This window comes from Callithrix jacchus, chromosome 2, assembly GCF_049354715.1.
Source record: "Callithrix jacchus isolate 240 chromosome 2, calJac240_pri, whole genome shotgun sequence".
In the NCBI taxonomy this organism is placed as follows: Eukaryota; Metazoa; Chordata; class Mammalia; order Primates; family Cebidae; genus Callithrix; species Callithrix jacchus.
This window is the reverse complement of record NC_133503.1, coordinates 147,372,302-147,386,840: the sequence shown is the minus strand read 5'-3', so window position 1 is coordinate 147,386,840 and position 14,539 is coordinate 147,372,302. Positions and strand designations below refer to the sequence as shown.

Genomic DNA, 14,539 nt, shown 5'->3' with positions numbered 1-14,539 from the left:
ACATAAATATTGGCCAGAAATATCTTGCATTGTGAGAAAAGTACGTTTTTAGGAAGTTTTGGTATTAAAATCCAAGAGGCCTTCTATTGGGAAAATAATGATTGGGGAGCTATTCTGCAGGGTTTGCCTGTACTTTCCAATACTGTGAGGCTGAGGTGGCAGTGGCTACTGCTGGAGTAGGATGCTGGGAGGTGTTGAGAGAGGAACAGTGGCTTGTACTGGGGAAGGAGGAAGATGTCAGGAAGGAACAGAGGAGGAAGATGGCGACATCAGGGGCAGGGGCAAATGAGCCTTGTTTGGCCACAGCATTGGCTTCCAATCTTTGCAAGTTTAGTGAGATCATGCTGCAGAAGCAGCATCAGGCTGAGGACACAGCAGCCCTCGAGGAGATGTTAATGGACATCGGCTTCACCCAGTTACACAGGATTGCAATTGCCATACACGTGGGGCTCCCATTATGGTTGTTCTTTGCCTAATATTAACCAGATTCGTTTCAGCCTGGCCTAGTTCCAGAGCCCCCTCCACTCACCTTTTAATTTATCTCAAGACACTCGCACCACAGACTGGTAGAACGGGTACAGCCAGATCCTCACAGAATGGTTGTCCCTACCCTGCCAATACCCTACCACATTGACAGCTCTCCCTATAGTCCTGCCTACTTATCCCCTCCCCAAGTGTCCAGCTGGTGAAGGACTATGTCCTGGGACAATTTCCCTGCAGAGAAGAGGTACTTATTGTACCTAGCATCTGCATTTAACAAGACAAGCTCTGATTTTGCCTTTCACACAAGTGTGATTAACCCCAGTCCCCAGGATACTTATCCAGGCCCCATACCTCCCAGCAACCTGCCCAATCAACATTTCTGGGTGGTAAAATGGACTCTAAAGTACCTGCTGTTGAGAAGTTCTCCTAGGTGACAAGCATTTGCTGAAGCCATGGGATACTTAGAAGCTTTCTTCATCTTCCTCCTAACCCCGGTCCTTATGAAGTCCCTGGAATTAACATCTTTCCATCTCCTGGCCAGCCTGCCAATGTGCCTGTCCTCCCACCTGTCATGAATACTGGACGTGGGATGAGGTTCCTACCTGATCTCACCAATTTGCACTTTCTACCAACACTGCCCACCCCCCTGCACCCTGAGGAGACAGCCCACCCTAGCCTTAATAGGGGCAACAGTACCTCCAATTTGACCCACATCGTGACTCACCTGGGCATTAGCGAGGGCCTGGGCATGGACTTGGGCCCAGGTTATGATGCCCCAGGACTTCATTCACCTCTCAACCACCCATCCCTGCAGTCTTCCCTAAGCAATCCCTGAGCAGTCCTCAGCCCCATCTTCAGGGCTCCCATAGCCACCCCTCACTACCTGCCTTCTCCTTGGCCCACCATGCACTGCCCACAACCTTCCTGGGCCACCCCTCACTCAGTGCTGCCCTGACTCTCCTCCTTTCATCCCCCACTTCATTTTCAATCTGCCCCTACCTCGCCCAACTTCTACTCTTGGGGCCTCCCGGCACTGTTTCCAAGTACCCCTCAGCCCCCTAAGTTTGCCCGCAGGTCCTGCCAATGCCAGAAGGTCCCAATAGCAGCTGCCCAAACAGTTTTTGCCAATGTCACCTACTTTGTCTTCCATCACTCAGGGTGTCCCCCTGGAGACCAGTAATCTGCACACCTAGTCACATACTCCAAAGTCTCTACAGCAGTGAGAGCTGCCCTCTCAGGCCTGCTCAGTGCAGCCCTCAGGTGGGCGGCCTCTGGGCCGGCAATTGCATTATGGGACATTACCCACCTCGGCCCACTGGGCTAGGGAAAGTCTTCACTGGACAATAAGTGACTTCACCCTAGGGAACTGGAGCAGTTCAGCATAGAGAGCCCATAAACCAGTCTAGTGATGGATCCCCCTGGCTTTTCTGAAGGGCTTGGATTTTTAGAAGGTGAGGGGCCAGTAGCTGGTCCTCAGGATCCTCATACCCTCAACCACCAGAACTTGACCCATCACTGCTCCTACTATAACTCAAAGCCTAACGTCATCCTTATTGAAACTCTCCAGGTTTCTCTAAGGAGATTGCAGCCACCCTGGCTGGAGTGCCTGGCTTTGAGGTATCAGTAGCAGGTTGGAGTTGGGGCTAGGGCTGTAAGATGAGCTGTGCATGGAGCTACTGATTCTGGAAGGGCTAAACATGCTGAGTGACCCAGTGCCCTGCTACCCTGTTGTGCTCTGGAATATTCATCACCATCTCTCTTCTTGGCCCTGTCCCCCATTACTGTCCATGTCCTCCCTTACCCCAGCTAATAGAGACTCCAGTCTGCCCCCAGATTCTCTTTGTAGCATGAACAAAGGATCCCAAGAATGAGAAAAAGCAAGGGGTTTTTCCAGGTGGCCCCTGAATTCCATACATGGGTGGGCCTGGAGAAGCTCAAGGGAGGGCCAAAAGCACTTGTAACTTTGAACCAACTCCCTGGAGGTCAGAGCCTATTGGAAAGCTGGGGATATAGAGGGTAACCTGGGAGGGTAACCTAGGACTCCTGGCTTGTCCAGATTCCTAGGAGTGGACATTGCCAGCCCCTCCTCACCACCCTTTTCCCTCTCAATGGAGGAGAGAGCCACAGTGGATATTATTTTTAATTAAATGTATGTTACTAAAAAAATCATTCCAAAAAACTCTTTGCAAGTTTTTTTTTAACTTTACCCCCAACAGATGACATTTTCTACACTAATTTATCTTTACAACTAGATTAAAATGAAATGGAAAACTTTTAAATATGTCTCTGTGTTTTAAGTGTTAAAAAGCTGGCCAGGCACGGTGACTCATGCCTATAATCCCAGCACTTTGGGAGGCCGAGGTGGGTGGATCACAAGGTCAGGAGTTCGAGACCAGCCTGGCCAACATGGTGAAACTCCATCTCTACTAAAGATATAAAAAATTAGCTGGGCATGGTGGTGCATGCCTGTAATCCCAGCTACTTGGGAGCCTGAGTCAGGAGAATCGCTTGAACCAGGAGGCAGAGGTTGCAGTGAGCCATTGCACTCTAGCCTGGGCAACAGGGGGAAACTCTGTCTCAAAAAAAAAAAAAAAGCCATAGAATTTTGAAATTATGTTACTTTTTAAAATGGTGGTATTGATTTTATATAACAATGTAAACTTAGAATTTTCAAATCTGACCTCATTTTCTGTGAATCTGACCTATGACTTAAAGAAAGTTCATGTAATGGCACCCTCCTATCCCAAACAGTAAAAGGAAACCAAAAAGGCCTACACAGCTGAGCTCAAAAACAAGATCATGGATTGTAAAGGAACAGGAATTCTAAGAGATGGGTAGGGCTGAAGTAGACATAGATGGCAAAAGTTTGATTCCTGTAGGATGATGCAAGAGAAAGAGACTTTAAAAAAGGAGAATTGGAGTCAGGTTCACTGTTTGAAGACAAGGACTTGTGTGACTTCTCTTAAATGCTGTTTTTAAAATTGCTGCTGATTTGCACCTGGAGCTAGATTTATAAGAAATTTTTTCATCAAGGCAGGCAGTCCAGTACAGTTATGGTAGAAATACAGGGGTATTCAGCCACTGTGCACTGGGAAAGTGGTACCAATTATTGTGGCTCTGTCTTTTCTGCTTGGTCAGGTGTCTCACCTTTAGAAATCATTAACAGGATACGCAGAAAGCTTCCATATCTGGAATTTGAGAAACATTTCTAAATAACTCATGAGACAAAGAATCATGAAAATAGAAAAACAGGTGGAACTGAACAATAACAAAAATACTACATGTAAAAACTTGTAAGATGCTGCTAAAGCAGTTCTGGGAAATAAATGTGTAGCTTTAGCCGCTCATGAAGAAAAAAGAATAAAGATGATGAATGACTTAAACATTCATCCGAAGAATTTAAAGGGAAAAAACAGTAAAATATGCCCAAAGTAAGTTGAAAGAAAGAAGTAATAGTAGCAGAAATTACGTACATAATGACACCTAATAAAAAGGCTCAACAGGCTGGGCGCGGTGGCTCAAGCCTGTAATCCCAGCACTTTGGGGTGCCGAGGTGGGTGGATCACTAGGTCAACAGATCGAGACCATCTTGGTCAACATGGTGAAACCCCGTCTCTACTAAAATTACAAAAAATTAGCTGGGCACTGTGGTGCGTGCCTGTAATCCCAGCTGCTTGGGAGGCTGAGGCAGGAGAATTGCCTGAACCCAGGAGGCGGAGATTGCGGTGAGCCGAGATCTCGCCATTGCACTCCCGCCTGGGTAACAAGAGCGAAACTCCGTCTCAAAAAAAAAAAAAAGGCTCAACAAAGCCAGGTTTATTCTTGGAAAAGACAAATAAAATGGACAAATCCCAGTTGAAATTATTTAAGAGAAAAAAGTTTACTAAAAAATTAGGAATGAAAATGTGGACATCATATCAGATGCCAGAGCCATTAAACAGATACTATGAACTTGGTGCCAAAAATGTGGAAACCTTATCTAAAACATCTAGAAAAATATAATTATGAAAAGAAGAATAAAAAATAATTATCTAATTATTAAGGAAATTGGATCTTTCTATAATAACGCAAACCAAGATGGTTTAACAAGTTTTTGCCTACCAAATACTCAAGAGTCAAATAATTTAATTTCACACCAACTATTCTAGAGTACAGAAAGGGAGAGCTTTGCCACAGAAAATCATTTTATAAGATTAATATAACCAGCTGGGCGTGGTGGTTCATGCCTATAATCCCAGCACATTGGGAGGCTGAGGTGGGCGGATCACCTAAGGTCGGGAGTTCCAGACCAGTCTGACCAATATGGCAAAACCCCATCTCTATTAAAAATAAAAAATTAGCCAGGTGTGGTGGCATGTGCCTGTAATCCCAGCTATTCGGGAGGCTGAGGCAGGAGAGAATTGCTTGAACCTGGGAGGCGGAGGTTGCAGTGAGCCGAGATCTCGCCATTGCACTCCAGCCTCAGCGATAGAAGGAGACTGTCTCAAAAAAAAAAAGATTATTATAACCATGATACCAAAATCTAATAAGGTTGTTGAGATGCTGGGCACAGTGGTTTACACCTGTAATTCCAGCACTTTGAGAGGCTGATACAGGGTAATAGTTTGAGACCAGAAGTTCAAGACCAGCCTGGTCAACATAGCAAGACCCCATCTCTACAAAAAATTAGCCAGGCATGGTAGTGCATGCCAATAATCCTTGCTACTCAGCAGGCTTAAGCAGGAGGATCACATGAGGCTGCAGTGAGCCATGATCACACCACCATACTTAAGCCTGGGCACAGAGTGAGATTCCCAAACTCTTAAAAAAGTGGTTTTGAGAAAGGAAAACCGCTGGCCAGTTTCATATCATTGATTAATGATGTGAAAATCTAGAATATCATAGCTGGAAGGTATAAAGAAAAAAAATAATCCTGAACAAAACAGACAATGCCGTTCTAGTCAGAATCCCAACAGGTAGTTTTGTGATTGTTGGTTTATATGACTTTTTGGAACTTCACAAGCTGATTGTAAAGTTTATACTTTAGAATTCCTTAAGAATACTCTTAAGGAACAATGAAGCAGGAGGGCTTATTCTGCTATATGGCAAGACTTAATAATAATAAGCAAAGCTATAATACTAAATACTTTTAGTTCAGGGATAAAGAAATAAACTCATGCATGTAGGCTTGAATTGTGACACAGGTAGTATTGCAGATAAGTAGAGGGAAAGGGGATTTTCAGGATATGGTCCTAAAAAGGAAATTGTGTTATCATACAAAAATATCAAAATGCCAATGGATTAAGGTCCCAAATGTGAAAGGTTTTGTAAAAGTTTATGTATTTGAGATGGAATCTCACTGTCACCCAGACTTGATTGCAGTGGCGAGATCTTGGCTCACTGCAACCTCTGCCTCTCAGGCTCAAGCAATTCTCCTGTCTCAGCCTCCCAAGTAGCTGGGATTATGGACACTCATCACCACACCCGGCTAATTTTTTGAATTTTTGTAGAGTTGGGATTTCACCATGTTGGCCAGCCTGGTCTCAAACTCCTGATCTCAAGTGATCCACCCACCTCGGCCTCCCAAAGTGCTGGGATTACAGGCCTGAGGCACCATACCCAGCTTGTAAAACTTAGAAAGTGTAAGAGACTGTTTTAGGGATCTCAGTCTTAGGAAAAATTTTATAACACACCAAAAAAAAAAATCCATAGTGGAAAAACACATATTTGACTACATTAAAATTAAGAATTTAGGCCAGGTGTGGTGGCTCACACCTGTAATCCCAACACTTTGGGAGGTTGAGATGGCGGATTGCCTGAGGTCGGGCATTGGAGACCAGCCTGGCCAATGTGGTGATGAAATCATGTCTCTACTAAAAATGCAAAAATTAGCTGGGTGTGGTAGCAGGCGCCTGTAATCCCAGCTACTCCGGAGGCTGAGGTAGAAGAACTGCTTGAACTCTGGAGACAGAGTTTTCAGTGAGCTGAGATGGCGCCACTGTATTCCGGCCTGGGGGACAGAATGAGACTCTGTCTCAAAAACAAACAAAAAATTAAGAACCTGAATTCATCAAAAGGCACTATAAAGAACATGAAAAGATAAGCCACAACTTTGTAGAAAAGACTTGCCATACATACAACAAAAGATTAATACCAAGGGTATAAAGAGAATTCCTATAGAGAATTAGCCAAAAGAAAAAGACCCCAACACTCAAGTCAGTACTCAAAAGGCCTGAATGGCTAACAAGCACAAAAATAAGCATAAACCTCATTAAATCAGAGAAATTAGAACCATAATATGACATGTTAAATCTGGCTAATATTAAGTGTTTTCATGAATCTGGAGTAATTGTTAGAGGATTACAGATCATTACAGGTACTGTGTGTTAGGCCCATCTTTCATTGCTATAAAGAAATACTTGATTCTTTGTAATTTATGAAGAAAGGGGTTTAATTGGCTTGCAGGTCTGCAGCTTTGCAGGAAGCATGATACCGGCATCTGCTCAGCTTCTGGAGAGGCCTCATGAAGGCTAAGGGGGCGGGGGCAAAAGAGAGGGAGGTGCCACACACTTCTAAACAATCAGAGAACAGAGCTCACTCTGAGGACAGCATTCATCATCAAGTGGATGGTGCCAAACCATTCCTGAGAAATCCACCCCCATGATCCAATCACCTCCATCAGGCCCCACCTCCAATATAGGGATTATGATTCCGCATGAGATTTAGGCAGGTACGAATATACAAACTATCACATAGCTACTATAGATAGGAAACATGGCACTAAAGAGAAAAGTTTTATATATGTGGACTCAGTTATTCTGTATTTTTTCTCATATACCTAGAGAAATTATTGCACATTTATTTCAGTAAACATATGTAAGAATGCCCATAGCATCATTGTTCCTAATAGCAGAAACATAACGACTCAAATGTCCGATAGTAGAATAGATAAAATGTGATATATTCATGCAATAAAATGCTATACTGTAATGAAAATGAGTTATATACATTTTATGTGTACAACTTAAGTGAATCTCAAAAAATAGTATTGAGCAAACAAAAAGGAACCCTCAATTCTTAAAGTAGTGTTAATCCATGTATATGCAATTTAAAGAGAAGGAAACTGTTTAGATTTCTGTGTGTATGTGTTACATTTAAAGGTGGTAAAACTCTAAAGAAAAGCCAAAGTATGATTATCTCAAATGTCATGGTGGAGGTTACTTTTTTTTTTTGAGATGGAGTTTTGCTCTTGTCACCCAGGCTGGAGTGCAATTGTGCAATCTCAGCTCACTGCAGCCTCTGCCTCCTGGGTTCAAGCAATTCTTCAGCATCAGCCTCCCGAGTAGCTGGGATTCAGGCGCACACCACCATGCCCGGCTAAGTTCTTGTACTCTTAGTAGAGATGGGGTTTCATCATGTTGGCCAGCCTGGTCTCAAACTCCTGACCTCAGGTGATTCACCTGGCTGAACCTCCTAAGGTGTTTGTTGAGATTATTACAGGTGTGAGCCACTGCGCCTGGCAGTTGTTTCCTTTGGGAGGGGAACATACAGGGTTTCAAAAGGGTTTTTTAACCTAGCTGGTGATAGTTACACAGGTGTTTGCTCTATTTTTTTTTTAATATGGAAGTATATGTAATATAATTCGCAGTAAAGTAAATGATGAATCAGAGAGTCAAAGGGCAGTGAGTTAGTGAAGATGGAGTACAGTTTTCTTAGGTGGATCAGAGAAATGAGATGGTATTTGGAGGTGCACATGGGAAGACTGCAGTTTCTAGGGAAAGATATTTCTAGTCCTGATTAGTCTTACTGACATCTATGCATGATCTCTATTAATAACAAACACTCAGGCATCTCATTGTTTTCCCCCTAGTACCATCATTCTCCCAGTCATCCAGGCTTGACACCTTCTTCTTATGCCTATGTTGTCACTGTATCATAATTTTTTCCTTTGAAAAATTTTTTCATGTATCTTATTGTTTCTCTCATTACTTAACACCTTTGTTAACAGGTGGTTACTATTTGACTTTTGAAATAAATCAAGAGATGTATTTGTTTAAAAGGAAAAAAATCAAAATTTTAAAAGAAAATCAAATTTGTATTACAATTTAAAGAGGTATTTGAGTAGCTCAATGAAATGTCGTATATAAGACAATTAAAAAAATTATTAAAGGCATTTTGGGAAAGGTTGGTTTTTAAAAAGAAAACAACATTTTTATAGACATCTTTTGGTGCAAATAAAAGCCCCATGCTGCACTGGTATTGCAGGTAGTATAGATGGTTCTAGTTATCTGATTAATTGGCAAAAAGCAAATGATTAAGACTTTGTTTAATAATTTCTTATTGCTGGAATTTCATATTCTCTACTTGTTGTTGGATGAGTAAACTGGATTATGGTAGAGATAAGGCAACGAATTTCTCAGTGCTGCCCTGCTCAACCTCTAGAATTTAGTCTTTAAAGTTTAGTCTTAGATCAGACACTTTTGACTCTGCAGACTTGTGATTTAAGGCTTTCTGGATGTGTGCACTGGTGTTTGAGATCGTAGAGGTTCCAACGTTGAGGAGACTGCTAATGCTGGCTGTTCTGTCCTTGATTTTTTTTTTTTTTTTTTTGAGACGGCATCTTGCTCTTGCCCAAGCTGGAGTGCAGTGGCGTAATCACGGCTCACTGCATCCTTATCTCCTGGACTCAAGGAATCCTTGTACCTCTCAGCCTCCCAAGTAGCTGGGGCTATAGGCAGACAGCACCATGCCCTGTTGATTTTTAATTTTTTTTTTTGTAGAGTTGAGGTCTTGCTCTGTTGCCAACTTGGTCTCAAACTCCTGGGCTCAAGCCATCCTCCTACTTCTGCCCCCCCAAAGTACTGGGATTACAGGTATGAGGCACTGTGCCCAGCCCCCTTGATTTCCTTTATCCTCTCATTGCCAGTCTCTCCAAACTGTCTTTGGAGATTAAGGTCCCTATGAATTTGTGACCTGTAGTCCTGGTATTTTGCTCCACTGTCCCACCTTTTCTTTTGCACACCTAGTTATGGTACATTAAATCACTCCTTGCCCAGAAGGGTGGGAATACCATGGTAGATGCCCAACAAAAAGAATGATTGTATTGGTCTTGCCTTTTGGAATATGCACGTATTTTTTCCCCATTATCATATTGTGGTAACTCTACTGATAATTGTATGGAGATCCACCTTGGTAACTCTTTTTTTTTTTTCCCAACTAGATTTGATAGCTAGGTGTCTTTTTTCTTTAACCTCAACCACAGCCTCTTCATTTCCTACTGAGGGTTATTCTTCACAGTAGTCTAATATTCAAATGCATCTTCCTTAGGCTCAAATATCTCCTTCCTTTCTGTTGATGAAACCATATCAATGTTTTATTAAACCCTTTTACTTTCTCCAAAACCTTTGTTGCTATAATCTTCTTGTCCCTACTAGTGGGTACCAATGTTTGTGGGGCTGCCAGGGGTGATTGGGAAAAGGATGGCTGCCAGGTCTCAGCCTCACTGTTCATGTTGTAGAGAGGGTGATTGATGAAGGGCTTGATGCAGCAGTGGTAGGCTCCTCCCAGATTGTGATGGTGACTGGGCTGCTTATGACTCTCTGGGGTCCACTCTTCATTTCTACTACCAGTTAAACTCATCCTCTTTTTCATATGCTATGACGACCATGCAGATACACTGCTTAGATGTCTCTCTAAGAAATAATTTCAGTTTCAGGGAGTGTAGTTAGCTGACAATCTCCAGTTGTTAGTACCTTCAGGATCTTTAGATTTGGGATTGAGAACTTGAATTTCCTGAGAAATCCACATCCAATGATAGAGCATGGCCTGGGTAAGGACTCCTGTAATGGACAGTCTTGCTCTAAAGCACCCTACTGGGTTGACCAAGACTTTGCTAGATCTTTGTCAAGGTCTGAAGCTTTCTCTGCTCAGTCCTGCTTCACAGCCACTTCCTTCCTAGGTTTTAAATCTGTATCATGGTCTGAAAGTTTTCCTTTTTTAATTTTAATTTTTAATTTAATTTTGTTTTGAAGCAGAGTCTCACTTGGTTGCCCAGGCCAGAGTGCAGTGGAGCAATCTGTTCACTGCAACCTCCGCCTCCTGAGTTTAAGTGATTCTCCCGCTTCAGCCTCCGAAGTAGCTGGGATTACAGGCGCATACCACCACACTCAGATAATTTTTGTATTTTTAGTAGAGATGGGGTTTCACCATATTGGCCAGGCTGGTCTCAAACTCCTGACCTCAAGTGATCTGCCCACCTTGGCCTCCCGAAATGCTGGGATTACAGGCATGAGCTACTGCGCCTGACCTGGTCTGAAAGTTTTCTGTGCCCAGTCCTCTTTCCTCCCTCTTTTATCTTGAACAATAAACCTCTTGTACTCCTAACTCTCGTCTGCTTCTCAAAGGACCCCACATGACACATACTGCTTCCACTGGTTATTTACCACCTAATTGATTTCTAAAATTGAAGTAAGGATTATCTGATTTCCCTTTTGTAACTCCTTTTGACTCCTCCCAGTATTTTTTAGATCATCATTTTCCTCCATCCCTAGCACCTGCATATCCTCTGATGTCCATCTATATTAGTAAAAAGCACCACTGTTTACTCAGTTGCTTTTACATCTTTCACATTTAAGTTTATGACCCATCTTTTATGGGTGCAGGGAGAATGGAGGTGGTATTTTGTAAGACAGGAATCAGACAATTAAAAAGGAGTTATTCTAGTGAGGGACGAAGGAGGTCACAGGTAATGCAGGTCAGATCATGTAGGGCTTTGTTATAAGTCATTAATAGACCGTTGAAGGGACTTTAGCTTCTACTCTGTGTGAGATGGAATGGGGAGTCATTGGAAGGTTTTGAGCAAAGGAGTAATATCTGACTTAGTTTTTACCGGGAACATTTTGGCTGCTCTGGAGAATAGACAGAGAGCAGATACGTTGGAAGCAGGAAGACTAGTTGGGAGAGTATCACAGTAAACTAAGTACAAGGCATTGGTAGCTTGCACCAAGGTGATAGCAGTATAGTTGTTAAGAATTGGCTTATTATCTGGGGGCAAGTCTCAAGCAGGGTCATTTTATTTTGTAAAAGCTCCCTAGGAGTTCCTGGTAAACATGAGGGTTGAGAATTTGTGCTACATTTTATAAATTTTTATAGGAATGCCTGGACTTAAAGATATGTAGACATCTTCATCAGCTTAATTGAAGTGGGTAGAGAAGCATAATGATTAATGGCAAGTACTTTTAAATCTGACCAAGGTTTAGATCCATGCTACTTACTCACTTTGTAACCTTGAGTTTTATTTTTCTCATCTTTAAATACAGATACCTATGTTGTAGGTATATTTGTTATTAAGTGAACTAATATGAATTAAATGAGCTAGTATCTGACATATGCATGCTTAAAAAGTAGTAGCTTAGAAAAATCTGACACATGAAATGATAAAAATTTTAGGATTGATAATGTTCAGTGTTGATGAGGATGTGGAGGAATAGGTCCCACTGTTGGTGAGAATGTGTATGAAGAGCGGTTTAGGAATATTTATCAAAATGTTAACATTAATGACCCACGAATTCTCCTAGAAATTTTATTTGTGGAAACATTCACACCTACATTCAGATATTCAGTGTGGTATCTTTTAATGGCAAACAGTTGGAAATAATATTCCTAATAAAGGAATAAATTGTGATATATTGATTTATGGAATGCTATATGGTTATGAAAAATAATAGGTAGGTCTATATATACTGTCATGGAAAGACCACTAGTATATATTTTAGTTTAGTTTTTTTTTTTTTTAAAGTAGCACCAATGTATCATTTGATGGTACTTAACATCCTCACTATTTGAAATCTACAAGATTATGTTCATTTATCACTTACATGGAATTTTATATGAGCTCATATAAAAAAGGTAGGCCACAAGACCAGGCATGGTGACTCATGCCTATAGTCCCAGTACTTTTGGAGACAGAGATGGGCAGATCGCTTAAGGCCAGGAGTTTGAAACCAGCCTGGCCAACATGGACAAACCCTGTCCTCTACTAAAAATACAAAATTTAGCCAGGGCCGGGCATGGTGGCTCACACCTGTAATCCCAGCACTTTGGGAGGCTGAGGAGGGCAGATCACTTGAGGTCAAGAGTTCAAGACCAGCCTGATCAACATGGCAAAACCCTGTCTGTACCAAAAATACAAAAATTAGCTGGGCGTGGTGGCACATGCCTGTAATTCCAGCTGCTTGGGAAGCCGAAGCAGGAGAATTGCTTGAATGGGAGGCAGCAGTTGCGATAAGCTGAAATGGCTCCACGGCACTCCATTCTCAGTGACAGAGCAAGACTCTGTCTCAAAAACAAACAAACAAACAAAAAAAACAGCCAGGCATGGTGGTGCACGCCTGTAATACCAGCTGTTACTCGGGAAGCTGAGGCAAGAGCATTGCTTGAGACTCTGTCTTAAAAACAAAAAGAGAAAAAAGAAAAGGTAGGCCGGGCACAGTGACTCAAGCCTATAATCTCAGCACTTTGGCAGGCCAAGGCAAGTGGATTACCTGAGCCCAGGAGTTTGAGACTAGCTTGGGCAACATAGCGAGACCCTGTCTCTATTATAAAATAAAATAAAATACTCTCAGTGAGAGTAATTTCCATAAACAATAATTACCAAATTATTACAGTGCCCATATTTTCTTTAACAGTATCATAAGCCTCATTATAATAACACTGTTTTAGGTACTATATATCTGTTTTTAGACATTTAAAGAGCTATACATTATCGTAAGGTAAATCATAGATGCCCTCAAGGATTTCATTTAGGAAATACATACCAAAATTCCATATGTTCAGCATTCTATTAGGAAATATTGAAGATGCAAATATATTGTATAGTTTCTGTCTGTACTTAACTAATAACCAAATGAATAGGTAAGATGAAACAGATGAAATAAATTTTTTAAAAGTATTTTATATATGTATATATTCTGTTGGTGTGCTTCTAGGAATTTGTCCTAGGCAAATAATCCAACAAGTACATAATGACAAATATAATATAGTATTCGTTGCAGTGTTTATAATAATAATAAATTGCACATAACCTAAGTGACCATCAATAGGTATTAAATAACTTATGATAAACATAATGAAATATGTAGTAATTAAAAATAATTATTTAGATCTACAGTTATTAACAGATAAAACCTACAGTCTACTAAGAGGGGAAAATAAATTTAATATATTATGTATAATATCGTCTCTCTACAGATGGTAAGACTGGAATAGTCAGGAAAAGCAAGGAATAGAATAGATTTGGATAGATAGCATATATAAGAGGACATTTTAAATTAGCATTTCCTAACCTTTTTGAACTCAGATTTCTTAATTTTAAAATTTTATCAATTTGCATTATATATGGTAAAAAGTGGTTTTTAAGACGTATTTTATATCAGTATAATAACTTAAAATTGCTTTCCAAGCCAGGTGTAGTAGCCCATGCCTGTAATCTCATCACATTGGGAGGCCAAAGTGGGTGGATCACTTGAGGCCAGGATGTTGATACCAGCCTGTGTAATGTGGCGAAACCCTGTTTCTACTAAAAATACAAAAATTAGCTGGGTGTGGTGGCGCATGCCTGTAATCTCAGCTATTCAGGAGACTGAGGCACAAGAATCACTTGAACCCAGGAGGCGGAGCTTGCAGTGAGCCACGATTGCATCACTGTACTGTCGTCTGGGTGACAGAGCAAGACTGTCTCAGAAAAAAAAAAAGAAAAAATTTGCTTTATAATTGTTCTTCTTTGTTTTACAGAATCATTTTTGGCTCATAGTAAGGAAACTTTCTAATAATTAGAACTATTTAAGAGTTTAAGATTTCAGGCATTCTGTGTTACTCTGTGACCATTTATCATATACGCTGAAAATAAACTGTAGTTCTCATGTGATTTACTGATTTCCTGGATTTGACAAGTAGCAAATTGATTTATGGCCCCATGGACAAAGTTCATTGCCTGTGCCTGAGGGTGTGTGAAAATCTCTCATAAGGAAAGGTAGTGTCATTTTTTTTTTTTTTAATTTGCAAGTTTAGGAATGCCATA

At 41.2% G+C, this 14,539-nt stretch overlaps 1 protein-coding gene and 1 pseudogene across 8 annotated transcripts in view; both read left to right on the top strand.

Annotated features, from left to right (window-relative positions):
- KIF2A (kinesin family member 2A) overlaps positions 1-14,539 on the top strand; it is an 84,823-nt gene that overhangs the window by 23,233 nt on the left and 47,051 nt on the right. The gene's annotated exons all lie outside the window — the stretch shown is intronic.
- On the top strand, positions 114-2,484 carry LOC144581452 (CREB-regulated transcription coactivator 2 pseudogene; annotated as a pseudogene).